This window comes from Pelodiscus sinensis, chromosome 3 (assembly GCF_049634645.1).
Source record: "Pelodiscus sinensis isolate JC-2024 chromosome 3, ASM4963464v1, whole genome shotgun sequence".
NCBI lineage: Eukaryota > Metazoa > Chordata > Testudines > Trionychidae > Pelodiscus > Pelodiscus sinensis.
This window is the reverse complement of record NC_134713.1, coordinates 140,109,888-140,127,509: the sequence shown is the minus strand read 5'-3', so window position 1 is coordinate 140,127,509 and position 17,622 is coordinate 140,109,888. Positions and strand designations below refer to the sequence as shown.

At 47.4% G+C, this 17,622-nt stretch overlaps 1 long non-coding RNA gene across 1 annotated transcript in view; it reads left to right on the top strand.

Moving 5' to 3' along the window:
• The first annotated feature begins 12,308 nt into the window (after window positions 1-12,308).
• Window positions 12,309-17,622, top strand: part of LOC142827997 (uncharacterized) — a 222,580-nt gene continuing 217,266 nt past the window's right edge. Inside the window, exon 1 of the long non-coding RNA XR_012902861.1 lies at window positions 12,309-16,619. This is a non-coding gene — a long non-coding RNA (uncharacterized LOC142827997). The remainder of the gene's footprint in view (window positions 16,620-17,622) is intronic.

The following is a 17,622-nucleotide window of genomic DNA, read 5'->3' as shown; positions in this document are numbered from 1 at the left end:
GAAGCTGCCGGGTCAGTGGGTGGAGCAATGGTGCCTGTGGAAAGGCCTTGTGGGCATCAGACACATTCCTGATAGTTCTTCCTCCTCTCCTGCTTCGCCCATTGCTAATTCTGCTCACGCCACCCAGGGCAGAGCTCCTGGCCCTCTGTGTACGTTTAGGATGGCAGCGTATTGGCCAGATACTAGGTTGTCACCATGGGCACATTATTAGGAAAGCTGGTGTGAGAGGCAGGGTGGGCGTGGGGTGGGACTAGGCAGCTCCAGAGCAAGTGGATCAGGAATGGGATAAAAGAGCTTTTCCCTTTCTAGTTGCCTGGGGTTCATATTTGGCTGAGGTTGGTACTGACTCAGGTCCCAGCTAAAGGCCGCTCCATGGCTGCTGGGCCTCAGTCCCATGCCTCTGCATCCTCAGCTCCATTGGCCAAATGGGTCTGTGGCTGATCCACAGAAGACAGCTGCCTGCTACTGCTCCCACTCTAGCTAATGGGTGCCGGCCTCTTGCTCTGCTGGTTCTTTGGAATTATGATTTAGCCAAAGGATTGTTACCATTGGTCTGGGCAATGGCTTCCTCTCTTGGCAGGATCAACTGGGAAGCAAATAATGTAGTGGTACGTGTGTAACACACATACACACACACACACACACACACACATCAGTGGTACGTATGTGTACACACACACACACACATCACTGACCAGTCCTTACTGTGTGCAGCTGGCAAATATGCTTCCTGACCAGCTTCGGTACACAGCTTTGCCTTGTCAGGAAGGCCATGTAGAAATTACAGCCGACATATGAGAAAACGTATGTATTTATTTCTGTGAGGCCTATATAAATTGGAACCATCTTCTTACAAGAAGTGCTGAGTTCAGCTTCCTGATGCAAAGTGGCAGTTACAGTAAAAAAGATCAGACCACCCACCATCTACAGAGAGGCTGATCCAAGCCTCAGAGTCTGGGGTGCTCCAGCAGGGAATAACCAGGAACTGGGTCTTTGTTGCCCAGTGCAACAGTCAAAGAAACAAAGAACCCGGGGAGCCACCTTAAGAGCTTTCACTCCCTATGACAAATAGGATCCACGAGGCGGTTCATATACCATATTCTATAGCCAAGGAAACCTTAACAAAGAGCCGCACGCTCTCACGTTTCGCTTCAGGCTTCTCTCTGCTGCAGCTGGGGCTGAGTTTTTAAAAATCTTTGTGTCATTATTGCATCCCTCTTTTGATTCAGCCAGAGAGAGGCGAGGTGATGCCAAGCCAAAAGAATGGGCGTTTAAACAGTACTAGAGATTGACGAGCGAGGGTGCATGCAGAACAACAAGCCTTTTTTACATTTCATATGATCTTATACACGTCTCCATTCAGTATATTTCCCCCCTGTTTTATTTGGATGTACAGAATTAGCCATTCATAGCCTCTGGAATTACATCTCTTAATGTTTCCATTCTGAATTCCCTCCATATTTGTTTAGCGTGGGGCTTATTAACTCAGCAATGAAAGCACAGGCTGGGGTTAGCTTAGGGTCTTTTTATTAATTCTTTGTGAGTGCAAAATTTGATTCTGCTGATCATCATCAAAAGAAATTGAACTATCTAGCGACATACAATTGTTTGGGGGCAGTTTTGGCAAACCTAATGGAAAAGTGGCAGGGCTTTAGCCTTAACATCTGACAAGTTTGTGTGTGTGTTTGTGCGTGTCTCCATGTCTACACACGTCTCTGTGAGATACAGCACGTATCTGGGCGTGTATCTTGGTGTCTTTTTTGTCATGGACTTAGAGGAAACAAATATTGGCTCTATTGTTTTCTAATACATCCTGGGCATTTGCACAAACTAACTACACCAAAACTAGCCTAGAAAATCCAGACACTCAACACTGGGCAGAAAGGGAAATAAATCCAGGTAAAGTTACTTCCCCAGAAATCATGAGCCAACATCAGCATTCTGAGCTAACGTGGGAACTTCTTGGCTCAAGCTCCAGACGAGGTGGGTGTTGCTACTATGACGGTTGGCTTGCTTTAGGAAGCGGCTGTGTGAGTTGCATGCTGTATTGGGTTATGTAACAGCCCTGCAGCTCCCTAAAGATGCTATCCATGACACCAGTTCCCTTGGGGCCTGTGGTGGCGGTGATGGAAATACTTGGTTGATGGATTTCCCTTATATGTGTCTTTGTCACCAGTTCTACTGCCTCCTGAAATAATAAATCAAACAGGACAGTCAAAACTGCCCTACTTCACCCCCAGCCAGTGCTGACTGGCAGACACACTTAAAGCAGCAAGAGATGTGTGAGTGATGTGAATCCATATGGAGAGCTCTTTGACAGGGTCCTGCAGCACTTCTGGGGTGCTTAGTAACACCTTCATATTGGAAAGTGGTATCTTGGGATGCTGTATTGGCCTTGAAGAGTATTGGCCTTGAAGAGCTCCTGTAGGCCTGGGGGAGCATTCTCTTTGGACAGGAATCTTTGTAAATGCAAAAAAGAACAAGAGGGGCAAGAGAAACAGGCGTCTTGTCCCTTCAGAGTCTCACTCGCTCTTGTGTCAGGACCTGCTGTTCACGACACCTCAGCGGTTGCCTTGGGAATGAGGACAAGGTCACAAACAGCAAATTATACCCTCAGACGGAGAGCAAGGGTGTGTGAGACTGTGCAGGAGCAATTTTTTGCTTTTTAACTTGTAATGTCCTTAGACAGGATGCAGATCTCCCTTCTGTGGGAGTCAGGGGATGCTGTTGTCTTGCTGCATGACCTTGGCTGGATGAGTTGTTTCAGGTCACTGCGAGGGTCTCATCACACCATGCCTAATGTGGCAGCCTACCCAGGGCCGGTGCCTACAGTCATACCCTGTCCTTCAGCTCATGAAACCGTGATGTACAATCAAGCAGCCGGCTCTGCTGGGGATGCTGTCAATCACAGCCCCCAGTGTTAACTTATCACGGCTGTTTGTTTAGACCTTTTTCTTTGTGTGTGCATTTAATTATAGTAACCAGGCAGTGCTGCTGTGCTTAACGGTCTGTTGGCATTTCCATTAGGAGCCCAGACTGGAGGGGATTATGTAGCTGGAGTGTTTGAAATGCGCCTCAGACAGAGACTTGGCATAGAATTTCGGAGCAAATACAAATGTCTTCAAATGGCTAATGGTAGTTTTGAAAAAGGGAACATTTTTCACATGCTTAGTCCCTTCCGTGGACTTAAGGTGCCTTCCTCTGCTTAACAGCAGCAAAAAAAGTAGTAATTCATCCGAGCTATAGCAATGACCCATGGAAAGTGCACAGTGATGGTACCACAAACTAAGGTGTGTCCTTTTGCCTTAAGTGAAGTCATGGTCAGAAATGTAAAACAGCCCCCTTTTATTCATCAGATCTGTTCCTTCTGTCCTTTTGGAGTCACCTCTGTGACTTTACTGACACTATTACATTAAAACCTAGGATCCCATTATATTATGTGTTGTCGGAGACAATCCTTGTCCCCAGTAACTTATAGGACAGACTACGGGCAGGGGAAAGGAAGGGTTATTATTCTGTTATTCAGCTGGGGAACTCTGGTGCAGAGAGATTAAGTGACTTTCCCTAGGTCACACAGCAAGGTCAATGGCAGAACTGGGAACTGAACAAGGTCTTCTGAGTGCCAGTTCAATGCCTCAATCACAAGACTCTATTGACACAAACAACTTAACACAATAAAAAATTGACAAGCAGGGGAATATCAAACAGGAGCAGGCACACTCCAAGCAGCACCGAGAGCTGGTTGCCCCACCCTTTTTGTCCAAGGCCTCACCCCTTCCAGGGTGCAGAGCTGCCCCCCCATACACATTGCCCATGGGCCCAGCATGGTTGTCATCTCCCTGGAGTAGGAGTATGGAGGTGGTAGTACCAGTGAGATCATTATTGGAATACTAAGACTGGATAGAATTCCATAATTGGTCAGACCAATGGTACATCTCGCTCTGTACCCTGTTTTTGGCAGTAGAGGGAATGAATAGAATGGGGCAATTTCAAACGATTCACCATCCCCGGTTGTCCAGTTCCAGCCTCAGGGACGCCCAGAGCATGGGGCCGCATCCCTGATCATCTTTGCTAATAGCCATAGATGAATCTATCCTTCACTATAGCAGTTTTCAAGTACCTAAATGGGTGTTACAAGGAGGAGGGAGACATATTGTTCTCCTTGGCCTGTGAGGATAGGACAAGAAGCAATGAGCTTAAACTGCAGCAAGGGAGGCTGAGGTTGGACATTAGAAAAAACTTCCTAACTGTCAGGGTGGTTAAACACTGGAATAAATTGTCTAGGGAGGTTGTGGAATCTCCATCATTGGCAATATTTAAGAGCAAGTTAGATAGACATCTGTCAGGGATGATCTAGACAGTGTTTGGTCCTGCCGTGAGGGCAGAGGACTGGACTTGTTGACCATCTAATATTCTATGATTCTTGGAGGTATCTAATTCTTTTTTGAACCCTGTTATACTTTGGGCCTTAACAATATCCTCTGGCAAAGAGTTCCTAACAGGGGGTATGTTTACACTACCCTCCTAGTTCGAACTAGGAGGGTAATGTAGGCATATCGCACTTGCAAATGAAGCCCGGGATTTGAATTTCACGAGGAGTAACGGTAGTTCGAACTAGGAAGCCTAGTTCGAACTACTTAGTTCGTGCCCCGTGTAGCCGCGCTGCACGGGGTTCGAACCAGCGGGGTTTTAAAAATGGCGGCTCCCCGCTTATGCAAATGAAGCCCGGGAAATTCAAATCCCGGGCTTCATTTGCAAGTGCGGTATGCCTACATTACCCCGCTTATTTGAACTAGCGGGGTAGTGTAGACATACCCAGGTTGACTCTGTGCACTATTTCTTTTTGTTTGTTTTAGGCCTCCTGGGGAAGAGAGTCCTGATTGTAGGTAGCTTTTTAATCTAGCAGAAAAAAAGGTATTCTGCGCTCCAATGGCTGGAAACTGAAGCCTCATAAATTCAGACTAAGGTGCAAATTTTATCAGTGAAAATAAATAACCATTGGAAGAACTTCCCTAAGGATGTTGTAGATTCTCTATCCCTTAGAGCCAAGACTGGATATTGTTTAAAAAACTCTGCTGTAGTTCAGAAATTATGGTGTTGGTGCAGAGAACACAGGGTGCACCAAAACCAGAATTTTGTGTTCTATGAGCTGTGTGTTATACAAGCAGTCATCTTAGATTAGCATACTGGTCCTTTCTGGCTTTACGATCTATGACATTTTATTCCTATTACCCTTGCGGGAATTGATGCAACTATGGGAGAATGAGCCGGATTTTAATTTGGCCTCACATGTCACAAAGAAGGAGTCATTACAGGAAATGAACCAGAGGGAACCCCAGCGAGGTTTCCAGGTCCTTGGAAGACTCTGCAGAACAAGCAGACCTTGCTAAAGATCCCCTATGTTGCAAACTGAACTAAACACTCGTAAGAGGAAAAGTCCAGTGTGGGAGGAACACCACACAGTCACTTCCCAGACTATAAAGTGTGCTCTCCTTGCCAGTTTCACTGGCTGGAGTCTGTGCGGCCACCACTGCTCTTCTCACTGCTCAGTTCATTCACGGTGGCTGCTGTGTTTAACTATAAAAGGATACAACTCCCCATTTAAGCAGTGCAGAGGCCTTGTGCTGTCTCTCTGGGTACATCGACACTGCACGCTTATTTTGAAATAAGCTGTTCTGGAAGAAATACTCCAAAATAGCTTATTTCGAAATAGCATGTCTACACTCCAGGGAAGCCTCAAAATTAGTCCAAGGCAGGCTTCCCTAATGTGGACGTGCTACCTCGATTTAGTGCCCCAGGAGGCACTGGGGAGTAATTAGTTTGAATGGCCCTGAGGAGGAGTTATTTCAAAATAGCTGCAGCAGAGTGTCCACACTACAGCTATTTCAAAATAGCTATTTCGGAATAGTCGTTATTCCTCGTGGAATGAGGTTTGCAGGAGTCAGAGTAAGCCGTCTGTTCTTTCTAAATTATTTAGAAATAATAGTAGCCCAATGTCTGTGACTCTGTAACGCTGAAATGCTGGTTATTGCCTCTGGGTAGCGCTGTTGCCTGAGTCATGTCCTTCGCCTCCCGCCGTGGTGCTCGGCTGACTTCTGCGCCGCTCAGCCAGACCGCCGCGCAGGCGCAAGTGGTGCAAGCAACCATTTGGGCTCCATGCTCCCCATGCAGCTGAGTGAAAGTCAGGACGGGGAGGAGAAGAGAAAGAGAGAGACAGAGAGAGAGGCAGAAAGCAGAGGAAAGCTGAGAGAGAGAGAGGGGGAGGCAGTAGGAAGAGGAGAGAGAGAGAGAGAGAGAGACGGCACGAGATACTGGAGGCTCAGGAGAGAAGACCGACGTGGAGGAGAGACCTGAAAATCCCATCTCATAATGGGCTAATTGGCTAGTTTAGAAATAACGGAATTACTTTGTTATTCCGAAATAACGCTGCAGTGTAAATGCACTCTGTCTGAGGGGCTGAGTTTCACGCACCAGACAGAACTCTTCTGCGGACCTCCTGCCTTTGGATGTGTGTATAGTCCTTTTTGTGTAAAGCAGCACTGCCGTGCCCAGAGGAAGGTGTTAGGCAAAGGCATTGCCTACAAAATTTAAGGTTCTACACAGGCACAAAATCTCATTGGTCCTCCAAATTCCCATGGATGGATGGGAACAAAGTCTGTGCTCAGATCATTCCCACTGTGCAAGGCCCAACACAAAGATCGCACAACTGTGAGGCTTCCAATCCTGTTTTGGGGCCTCACAACTCACCACGAGGACATGTTCAACATTCTGAGGAAAATATGGCCAATGCATCAAAATATTCACTGCCAGGCTGGGGATGGGCATGTCAGGAGCAAGCCAGAGCCCCCAGAGATAGCAACACACCTTAGGCTTGGATACTGGTGATATAAAAAGCAGTAACATGTTTTCTGCAGTCTGTAGGAACTGAGGGTATGTCTACACTACAAAGTTAGTTCGAACTAACGTCCGTTAGTTCGAACTAACTTTCATAGGCGCTACACTAGCGCTCCGTTAGTTCGAATTTAATTCAAACTAACGGAGCGCTTAGTTCGAACTAGGTAATCCTCATTCCACGAGGATTAAGCCTACTTCGAATTTACTAGTTCGAATTAAGGGCTGTGTTGCCCCTTAATTCGAACTAGTGGGAGGCTAGCCCTCCCCAGCTTTCCCTGGTGGCCACTCTGGCCAACACCAGGGAAACTCTACTGCCCCCCTCCCGGCCCTGGACCCCTTAAAGGGGCACGGGCGGGCTACGGTGCCCGTGCCAGGTGCAAGCCTGCCAGCACCCAGCCAGCAGACCCTGTACCTGGCACGGATCAAGCCACCCACCCGATGCCCCCCAACCCTCCCCCTCTTCCCGGGACCAGGCTGGCGGCTCCCAGGAGCTTGCCCGGGACCGCAAGAGGCGGGCACCTGCCTGGGCTAGTGCGGACATCGTGGACCTCGTCCACGACCTCCGCACTAGGCACAGGAAAGTGGCCGGCTAGGGCAGGAGAGCTGCCAGCCTGGCCACCCAGGAGCAGGTGTGCATGAAAATCAAGGTGGTCCACTGAGACCCCCGACCCTGAGCTTACAATGGCCGTCCTGGGTCAGACCAAAGGTCCATCTAGCCCAGTAGCCTGTCTGCCGACAGCGGCCAACCCTAGGGACCCTGGAGGGGATGGACCGAAGACAGTGACCAAGCCATTTGGCTCGTGCCATCCCTCTCCAGCCTTCCACAAACCTTGGGCAGGGACACCACTCCTACCCCCTGGCTAATACCACTCCATGGACCCAACCTCCATGACTTGATCTCACTTCCCTTTAAACTCTGTTCTAGCTCTATCCTTCACAGCCTCCTGCAGCAAGGAATTCCACAGGTTGACTCTTTGCTTTGTGAAGAAGAACTTTCTGTTACTAGTTTGAAGCCTGCTACCCATTCCTTTCCTTTGGTGTCCTCTAGTCCTTCTTTATGGGAACTTATGAAGAACTTTTCTGTATGCACCTTCTGCACCCAACTCCTGCTTTTAGAGACCTCTATCCTGTCCCCCTTCCGTCTCCTCTTTTCTAAGCTGAAAAGTCCCAGTCTCTTTAGCCTCTCTTCATATGGGACCTGTTCCCAACCCCTGATCATGTTAGTTGCCCTCCCCTCTCCCAGCCTCTCTCCTCCCCTCTCCCACCTCCTTTTCCCAGTCTCCCCCAGTTTTGTTCAATAAAGACAGATTCAATTTTTGAACACAATTGTCCTTTATTTTGTACATCAAGAAGAGGGGCTAGGGAAGGGTAAGTGGAAGGAGGTGAGGGAGGAATGGGGTACGCGCCCCTGATGGGGAGGACTGGGCTGGCTCTGCGGGCTTCTGGGGTGGAAGCTCTCCTGCAGCCCCCCAATTGCCCCCTCTCCCCAGATGGCAGCCTGCGGCAAGTGCAGCCGGTCTGATGGCCGAGTGCTGTGATGTGCCCAGTGTTCCTGCAGGTGAGGAACAAATAACTAACTATTGAGTGCTTCTCAGTGTACCTGCTGCATGTTGCACTGTCCTTTAGCAGCACGGGTCCCCTGGCTCCACTACCTTTGCCAGAAAATAACCACTGAGCAAACCTAGACATAGTCCCAAATACACAGTCAAAATGGCTTCTTCTTGCCATGAGCCAGCGGGATGCGGCATGAGGAAGAGTGATTTATAACAGCCAGGCTCCTGGCTCCATCCCATGTCACTTCCCATCAAGGGCCCTCAGCTAACTTCATTTATTCTGTAACAGCCAAAAAGGAAAAGGTTGAACTGCCCCAATCAGAACAGTTCTGCATCCTTCTCCTAGCCACAGAGCTGGGCAACGCCAGTCCAGACAATACAGTTTAGAAAGGGAAGAGTCTTCCTCATAAGGAGAAGCCTAGCTATTTTATGCACTGACCAAGACTAATGGTTTTATCCTGGGATGGTCCCAAGCAGCTACCACAATGGACACTCGCTCACTACTCAACACGGCCAGCTCTGTAAATACTTGGATGTGAAGAACGCTAGGAGACTGACAGCAGAATCCTATTTGGCTATGTCAAAACACCCTCAGCACCCAAGCTCTGTCCCTTAGGAGCTGAACCTCTTCCTCATCTCAACCACTCCTACTTTGTTGTTTTCTTGGATTGCCAGGATCCAGCTGTCCTCCCATTAGGGTGTCTATTATAACATTCTACTGTGTGACTTGGAGATGAAAGGAAATTGTGCACCTTGTTTGTCTTACCCCTTTTGCTTCTGCCATGATATATGGCTACACACACAATCCTTCCTTGAGAAGAGTAGAGCTGGTCAGAGAACATGTTTTTTCCCCCTGCAGAAAATGTCAATGTTTTTATCAAATCAAAGCCTAAATATTTTGATTCTGTGCTGCATCATGGGCATTGTAGTTCAGGCTTCTTGTGCTCTGATTCTCCTGTCTCCCGTGATGCATCATGCTCTTGCTCTTGGTGAGGATGGCTGTTGCTTGATAGCAGCACATGGTGGAGGATGAAGAAGTCCAATTCAGGAACCCAGACCATAGAAGAGAATGGGAGCATGAGGCCCCTGAACTATAACTCCCTTGTGGTACTGCAGTAGCATTTTTTAATAAAAGTATTTTGGTTGAGAGATGAACTCTGATTTTTTTAAATTAGGCATTCTATTTTAGAACAAAAATCAACATTTTCCACAGAAAGATACTGTTTGTGAAAATGTGAAATAATAAAAAGAATCAAATTTTCTGGTGCAAACAGTTTTAGTGGAAAATGTTGACCCAACCTATAGAGGAAACAGTTAATATAGAAAATGGTTATAAATACAGATGGAGAAAAGAAAAGAAAAGAAAAGAAAAGAAAAGAAAAGACTTCCGCACAATTCAAGTTCCAGCTTTGTCTGCTTTGTTTGCCAAGTCTACTCTTTACCTGCTCTGGAATGCTGTGCACAGAGACATCTAGTGGTTGAGTCAGTTACTGCAAAATAAACATATCTGTAGTTCCCATTCTTTTAGCAGTTCAGAGTCTTATATTTCCTTTGGAAAGGAGTCACACTCTGGCGCACTGGCTGAAAGATGGGTCACTAACTTTGGTGTGGCAGACAGCACTAGACCATGAACGTTGTGTTCTCACCTTTTTTTTGGCAAAAAATGCTGCAAAGCTCTCTGCTGCGCTTGATTTGTGGCTCTCGTTGAAAAATGGAGATGTATTGCCATTTCGTGACTTTGAGTCATTTCCAAAAACCATGGAGGAAAAAAGTTGCCTCACAGGAAAAAAGAAAAGCAGGATGTAGAACCCAGACTAGAGGTGCTTGCTGCTCATCCACAGAGAGCATGAGTCCCGCAGAAGGCTAATTAACTTCCTTGAAAGACTCTTTGGATTGATGCCTAGAGCTAGCACAGCATGGTCAGGAGATTCTTGGTGCTAGTGCAAAGCAAGCCTCACAAGGTTCATATGTTTGTCTGAACTTTCTCCAAAACCTCTGCACTTCAATAGCTTGGAAATGGGGCTGGAGCCCTCCCAGCTAGTAGTATTTTAGTGCTTCTGCTTCCAAGCAAAACCAGGACATCACACTGAAAATAGGGACCTCCCCCCAATCTTCACACCTACAAACAAAACCAACCAAGCTCTTCCAAAACTCAAAACATTTCAGGGGGTTGGTCTTGCTATACTCAGCTCTGCTGTCCTTGCCTGCAGACACCACTCCTGCAGCTCCCATTGATCAGTGATGGAGAACGGTGGCCAGTGAAGGCTGTGGGGTTGGTGCCTATAGATAAGGGGCAGCATGTGGAGCCACTGCTGTACATGCCAGCTGCTTTTGGGACTGGTGCAGGTCCAGGGCAGGAGTAAGTCTGCCTTGATGCTGCTGCTCCATCCCTGGGGCAGATGTCCCTCCTTGCATGGCAGATACTTCAAATTACTCTTTGATTGCTTTCTGATGATTTTGTTCATGTCTGTATGCCATGTTAGGCATACATATATGCTTTATCCTCAGATAGAGTCCATGGGGCTGCTCTGATTTACACCAACTGGGGATCTGCCCCATAATCATTATTATATGTCCATAGACACAAACATACTTAAAAGAATGTTATTAAGGTTGCAAAGTCAAGCACTCAAAGGTTAGGAGTGCCAGAGTGAAGGCCGGCTGTATAACCTTAAATCATCTCCCCTGCGTATATGTATTATGATACAGCCTTTAATTACACGATCACCTACTATGTTTTTTTCCCACAGCAGCTCTCCTGCCTCACTGAATGAATGCACTGGCTGGACCTGCTTTGGGCAGGGCTGAGCAGTGCAGGAAGCGATTATTTAGGACTCTCCTTCATGTGTTGCAGAAGTTGGAAGGTGCGGAGGGAATCATGCAAGGAATTGCTGTTTCTCTGCTCCCTTGGCACCTCATCTGATTTGTCTCTTTCCAGTCATAGCCTCCATTTCTTCCCCTTCCCCTACATTCTCAGGCCCACTGGCTCCCAGTTCCAATTTCCCTCTGCGAGAACATCTTCTCATCATCTTAACGTTCCCCCCACTTCTCCAGCTCGTGGACCTGTATCTTTGCCCAGTCAGTCTCAGTTCTTGCCCTGTACTTGGCTCCGCTCTGATCAGTCTCCCTTCCCCTATGGTTATTCACAGTCTCCACGTCTCTAACCCAAACCTTCATCTGATCTCAGTCTCTCCCAACCTACAGGCTCCTGATCCCCACATCGTCTTTCCCCTAAACTCCCAGTTTCCCTCAAATCCAAATCCCAGTCCCTTTCCCTACCTCTCTCCTGCTAGCCTCCAATCCCAGTCTCCTCTGCAGACTCCTTCTTCCAGGACATTTCTTCTCCTGGCAGATCCAACTCTGGTCCTTTCTGCATTTGAATCAGGCAGCTTCCTTCTCCACAGCAAGGAGGTCACTGACAACACAGGAGATCCAGTCTCCCTGATCTCAGTTCAGGGGCCAATGTTGGAAAAAGCCCTCCTTTCTTTTGATTTTCTTTCGAAATAACGCAACTGCTGTGTGGACACCAGTATTGTTTTTCGGGAATAACGGCCGAGTAGGTGCAGTGTAGACGCACCCTTTCAAGTCAACACAGCCCAGAGCAGCTGCAATTGCAGGAAAATTCCACTCAGTCCCGGGTTGGAGCATGCCCAAGCTGGATGGAATCTCCAGGGAATGTAGGTGCTACAAAGTAAAAAACTGCTGGAATGTAAAAAAGCCTTTACTGAGCGTGTGCAAACTGTGATTTTTCAAAGATTTGGGCAGATTCTCTACACATCCCTGATCTAACGTTCCGCCTGTCAAATTTCAAGTCTCTGCTCCAAAGCACGGTGTGTGTGTGTGTGTGTGTGTGTGTGTGTGTGTCTGCTCCAAAGCACGTGTGTGTGTGTGTGTGTGTGTGTGTGTGTGTGTGTGTGTGTGTGTGTTCAAAGAAAAGGTTAGAATTTTTAACATGGGTAAACCAAATATATTTTCCCTTAGCTTCATTCTCACGGGATACCCTAGCTGTTTTGCTGTCTGGGAAAACATTTTTGGTGCCCTCCCTGAGTGACCCAGGAAAAAAAAAAAAGCTGAAGTTGGCATTTCAGGGCAATTCACCCACCCTAGAACTGCCTTATTAGTTTCAGAAATGGCTCTACTGTTTTAGTGGAAACTTTCAAAAAAAAGTCTTCCCGAGGAAGATATCCAGCCTGGAAAATTTCGGCTCACATGGCTGAAGTCTGGAAAATTATAAGTAACTGGGACCAGATTTGATATTGGGAAGTGTTGTAAAAGCTATTAATGGTGTCCACTGGTAAAGGGGTGGCTATGTTTTGCGGAAGGTAAAAAGGAGAAAAGTCTTCATGCCACTTTTTTTCTTCACTTCCCTCCTTTTCTGAATCTTAACTAATTGGCTGGAAACCAGCTTACCAGCTGTAATGGAGATGAGGGGAACAAGGGTAGCTAAATCCATGCTGCTAGTGCCCGTGCTCAGATCCTTACCATAGCTTCCAGCCATTTCTCACAACTTGATGAAACAGCAATTCCACTGGCCTTTTTCCCTCTAATTCCTCTTGTGTCTGGGTTCCATCATGCTGAGGGATTCATGGCTCCGAGGGAATGTGAAATTGCCCAGAGTGGGAAGGGAACCACTCAACTGGATCTGATGAATGCAGAGACAGAAGGTGAGATTTCCAGGCAGGAAGCAATTTTGCCTGCTTTAAGGCAATGCTGCAAGTATGGAGAGAGCAGTCACTACATTTCTTTTCCTTGTCCAGCATGGACAGTTGGACTCCCCAGTGTCTCAGAATGATAGACCAGGTGAAAGGATCTGGCCTAGTCTCACTCAGAGATGATGGATTGGGAGGCCTAGTTGGCAAATTCTGACAGGAGCAGTAAACTCAACCCAAGTGGAATGCATCTGTCCCCCTCTTGTCAAGACAGTGCACAGCCTAGGCTTTCTGGAACCACAGGAGGCAGCAGTGTCAGACTAAATCAGTGGCTTTCAAACAAGGGGTCGCGACTCAGTCCTGTGCCATGGAATGTCAGGCACTGGGTCTCATTGCAGAAGGGTGATCAATAGGGGTGCTAAGGCAGGATGCCTGCATGTCCTGGCACCACAGACTGCGCTGCACCCCAGAAGCAGCCAACAGCAGGCCTGGTTTCTGGGATGGGGGGAGGGAAGAGGGCATTAGGCTCCGCACATTGCCCCTGCCCAGAGCACCAGCTCCATACCCCCATTGGCTGGGACCTCCTGCTGGCTGCTTCTGGGACGCAGCACAGGCTGCAGCACCAAAAGAGGCAGGAAGCTTGTTTTAGCACCCACACTTCACCGCTGACCAGGAGCTGCTTGAGGTAAGCCCCTCCTGCCAAAGCCTTGACCCCCCCCCCCAAAGCTGAAGTCCCCTCCTATAGTCCAAAGCTCTTATCCTCAGCCCCACCCTGGAGCCCACACTTTAGTCAAATTATGTTGGGTTGCAGGCATCAACGATTTTCTTCAACTCAGTCATGAGACAAATCGTTTGAAAATCACTGGACTAAATCAGAGTGGGGTCCTGTGGCCTTGACTAAAATGTGGCCTGGCCACTTCCCCGTCATGGCTGGGCCAAAGCTGAGTGACATTGTAACACGGCGCACTAAGTTGTACCGTCACTTACCTGAACCCCATGATCAGGGCCCCCTTGAGACACAGGCCCTGTGTGAATGCACGTTGGTTAACCTGGGCCTGTGTCTGGAAGTACCTTTTCCTCTTGGGCAGGGACCTAATTATGGGGGCCCAGGCTTTGGTTCATCACTGGGATGATCCATTGCAGCTTGCTGGTACTAGGGCTGGCCTTCAGGCCACATGGAACTTCCAACTAGTGACAAGGCACTGGGCTGTCATTTAAACAGGGCAGAGTAGCAACAGGACATCATGCTAAGGGTCTGCTTTTTGCACTGGCAGCTGATCCTCAGTCTGGCCCAATCCAGAGTCTTGAAATTCATCACAAGTGAGGTAGGGCTTCTGGCCTATCCCCTGTGCTAAGAACACCAGGGTCGCTTTGGCTGAGGAAGCAGGGGAGAGGACGTGGAGATGTCAGTAGGATGCTGACATATCGTTAACTGACTTAATACACGTTCAGATGCCGGGCTATGACGAGGAACTTCTCAGCAACACCGGTAACATTAAACAAACCAATACATGGCCTCTGAATGTTGGACATACGTACATAAGGGGCTCAATTAGTCATCACAGGCCCTTGCTGCCTGCTCTTTTGGAGCTTATAGAGAATGAGCAATGAGCTATAGTTCTTGCTAGGGAAGCGGTGATTTTAATAATACCAACTCCATTTTAAATTGTAAGCTGCTGGCAGGGATTCTGCCTCTATAGTCTAAATAGCTCTTAGCACATTGTTGGTGCTCAACTAATACCACTATTGGTTCCTTTTTCATGGGCTTCTTTTGATTTTGCAGCACTGATCTCTAACACTCAGCATTTCATGCAGTTGATGCTAATAATAACCATGATTAATAACACAATAGCACCACGCAGCCTGCACTGAGATCAAGGCTTGACTGTGCTAGGTGCCATACAAACATAAAGTAAGAGATGGTCCCTGCCCAGTAAATTTTACAACCCACTTTGACATGACAGACTGAGGCAGCAGCACATTCTCCATGTCACAGCTAGAGAAGTAAATCCTAACTAAGTGATTTACGCAGGACCACACGGTAAGCTTGGGAACTGAACCTACCTCTGTGGGGCCCTCCGCCATTGACTTAAGCCACAGGAACATTCTTCCTCCCAGAGCAACTGTCTTAATTCACCGGCATTGACAAAACCCAGCACTGACACAGCACCTCTCACTGAAGGATCTCAAAGTGCTACATAAACAGGAAGAAATTCATCATCTCAGCCATTTGGGTCAGTAGTATGATTCCCACGTTATGCAGGGTCAAATTGAGGCACAAGGGGATGGCAACGACTGGCATGAAGTGTCATAGCGAATCTGTAGCAGAGCCAGGAATAGAATGCACGTGTCCCAATGCTGTAAATACAACACAACACAATACAACCATTCTGCCTGACTCTAACAGGAAGCCCTGGTGTCTCCTACCCTTTCACATGGACAAAAATTAACCTCAGCCTAGCCTATTTGCTCATTCTCCTTTGCGAAGCTGGGTGGCTGCTTAGCCCTAGGAACTGCAGGCAATGTTTCACATCACTCTCAATCATCTGTGGATGCTTCTAGTCCTTAAACTCCTCATCAAGGTCTGGGTATGTGACTCACCGGCTCACACTGGCCTTCTTCCATCTCTTCCATTTGGTACTGATTTGTATCTAGGAAAGAGCGCTCCCATCTCTCAGCTGTGCAAGCATTCCTGCCAGGAGAGGATTGATTCAATTTGCAGCTGTGCTTTTTTCTTCTTGCTCTTAGACTCTTGTTCTTGAACAAGGCGAGGAGGAGCAAGGGAAGGTCAGAAAACAGCAAAGAGAGAGAGAGAGATGGCTAGTGGAAGGAAATGTCTGTACTGATACTCTTTCTCTCTTGTAGCAAATGATTGCACCATGCTTTCTTACCTTTTCTTCACCACTGACTAGCTGAGGACATCCTCCCCTCGGGAAAATGAATGAGGGACCTTGTCAGAAATCCTCTTTGCTTTGCTTATGTGGTAATAGCTCCTCCAGACACCAGAATGATACCTAGGAGAACCAGCCAGTATCTCATGGCACTGCAGTTATTTTATCTACATCCTGGGCTGCTTTTGGTCCCTTTCCATGGTATGGGGGAATACAAAGTGTGTGGAGAGCAGCTTACTAGCAGATACACGGAATGGACCTTCTCAAAGGGCAGCTTCCACTCCTGAATACAATGTGCAGTCCTTAGAGCTGAGCTGGGGTAGGATATATGGAAAGAAGTGAGATAGATACCAATGTTTGGTGCATTATAGATGCCTTGACAGAAGATAAATATCTTGCCAATTGGAGGCCGATTGGAGAAGACTGTGATAGCAACACTCCCTATTAGGAGCCAAATTGGCAAAATCTAATGGTGGTGATCCTAGGCCACGCCATCTGGCTATTCTGTCCTCTCTGACTGCTTCACTGCAGCAGATCTTACTCCAGCAACTTTGTTCAAGGGAAGTTTCATGCGACAGCTTGTTGCCAGCAAGCTATGAAGTTGGTGCAGCAAGACTGACAGATGACTGAAGGTAAGTTCTGTTCCCATCTGGTAATTGTAAAAAGGCTGAGGGAGAACCTAATAGCAGATCATTTTATAGACTTGCATCAACAGACATCTAGTGGTAAGCACCCCAATGGAACTTTTGTATGTATGTGAGATGAGTTAATAGCCGTCCTTATGGGTTTGACTGCATCTTATTTCCATACTGGAGCGAGAGTAAAGCTAAGTTTTGCTGACTCTAATGCTAAACTTTCCATAGAACACTTTGCTAAATGACCTGGCATGCATCGTGCATTGCTAAGGACACCAGAGGATGAAGCGGGCTAATGAAAAAGGGATTCTATTGACTTTTGAACCCTCAGAAATTACTTCACCCTGGTTTGTTCCCACTGGACTGGACATGATGGAGACCTCAAACCAATATGGGTCCATTGGCCATTCCCTGTAAGAGGCAGGGGCCATTTTGAATATTAATTGTACTGCCCTTGCTAACATTGTCTCTTCCATACACACATGAAGAACCACAAGCCTGGCTCTGCTCTTGCTGGAACTGGTATAGCTCCACTGACTTGCTTACAGCAGTGTAAGCAAGATCAGAGTGACGCCCCAAAGACTTGGGTCATACTGGGACAGTGCAATAGATTCCCAATCAGTGGCTGACATAGACATAACTTCTTTAGCAGCTGGGATGAGAAATGAGCACTATAGGGGTCCAAGACGGTATTTAGCCATACTGGAGCATAATCTGCCTGACTTACATTTTACAGCCTAGACATATGCTATGAACAGTTTTTTTTCCAGTCTCCCTGGCAGTCCTGACTTGCAGCTGGAGAAATGCTTAGGATCCTAGTCTCTCATGGTGGAATTTCAGCTCATGCACTTACTGTGCATTCTACAGACAGGGATTCTGGGGAGAGGTGTTTGTGAGAAAGGTGCACCTATAAAAACCCCATTCAATACCTTTTATTAGCAGGCAACATAAGGGGGAAAGCTCTCTCCTGAGCTTGTTCCCAGTTGCCTCACAGGACATT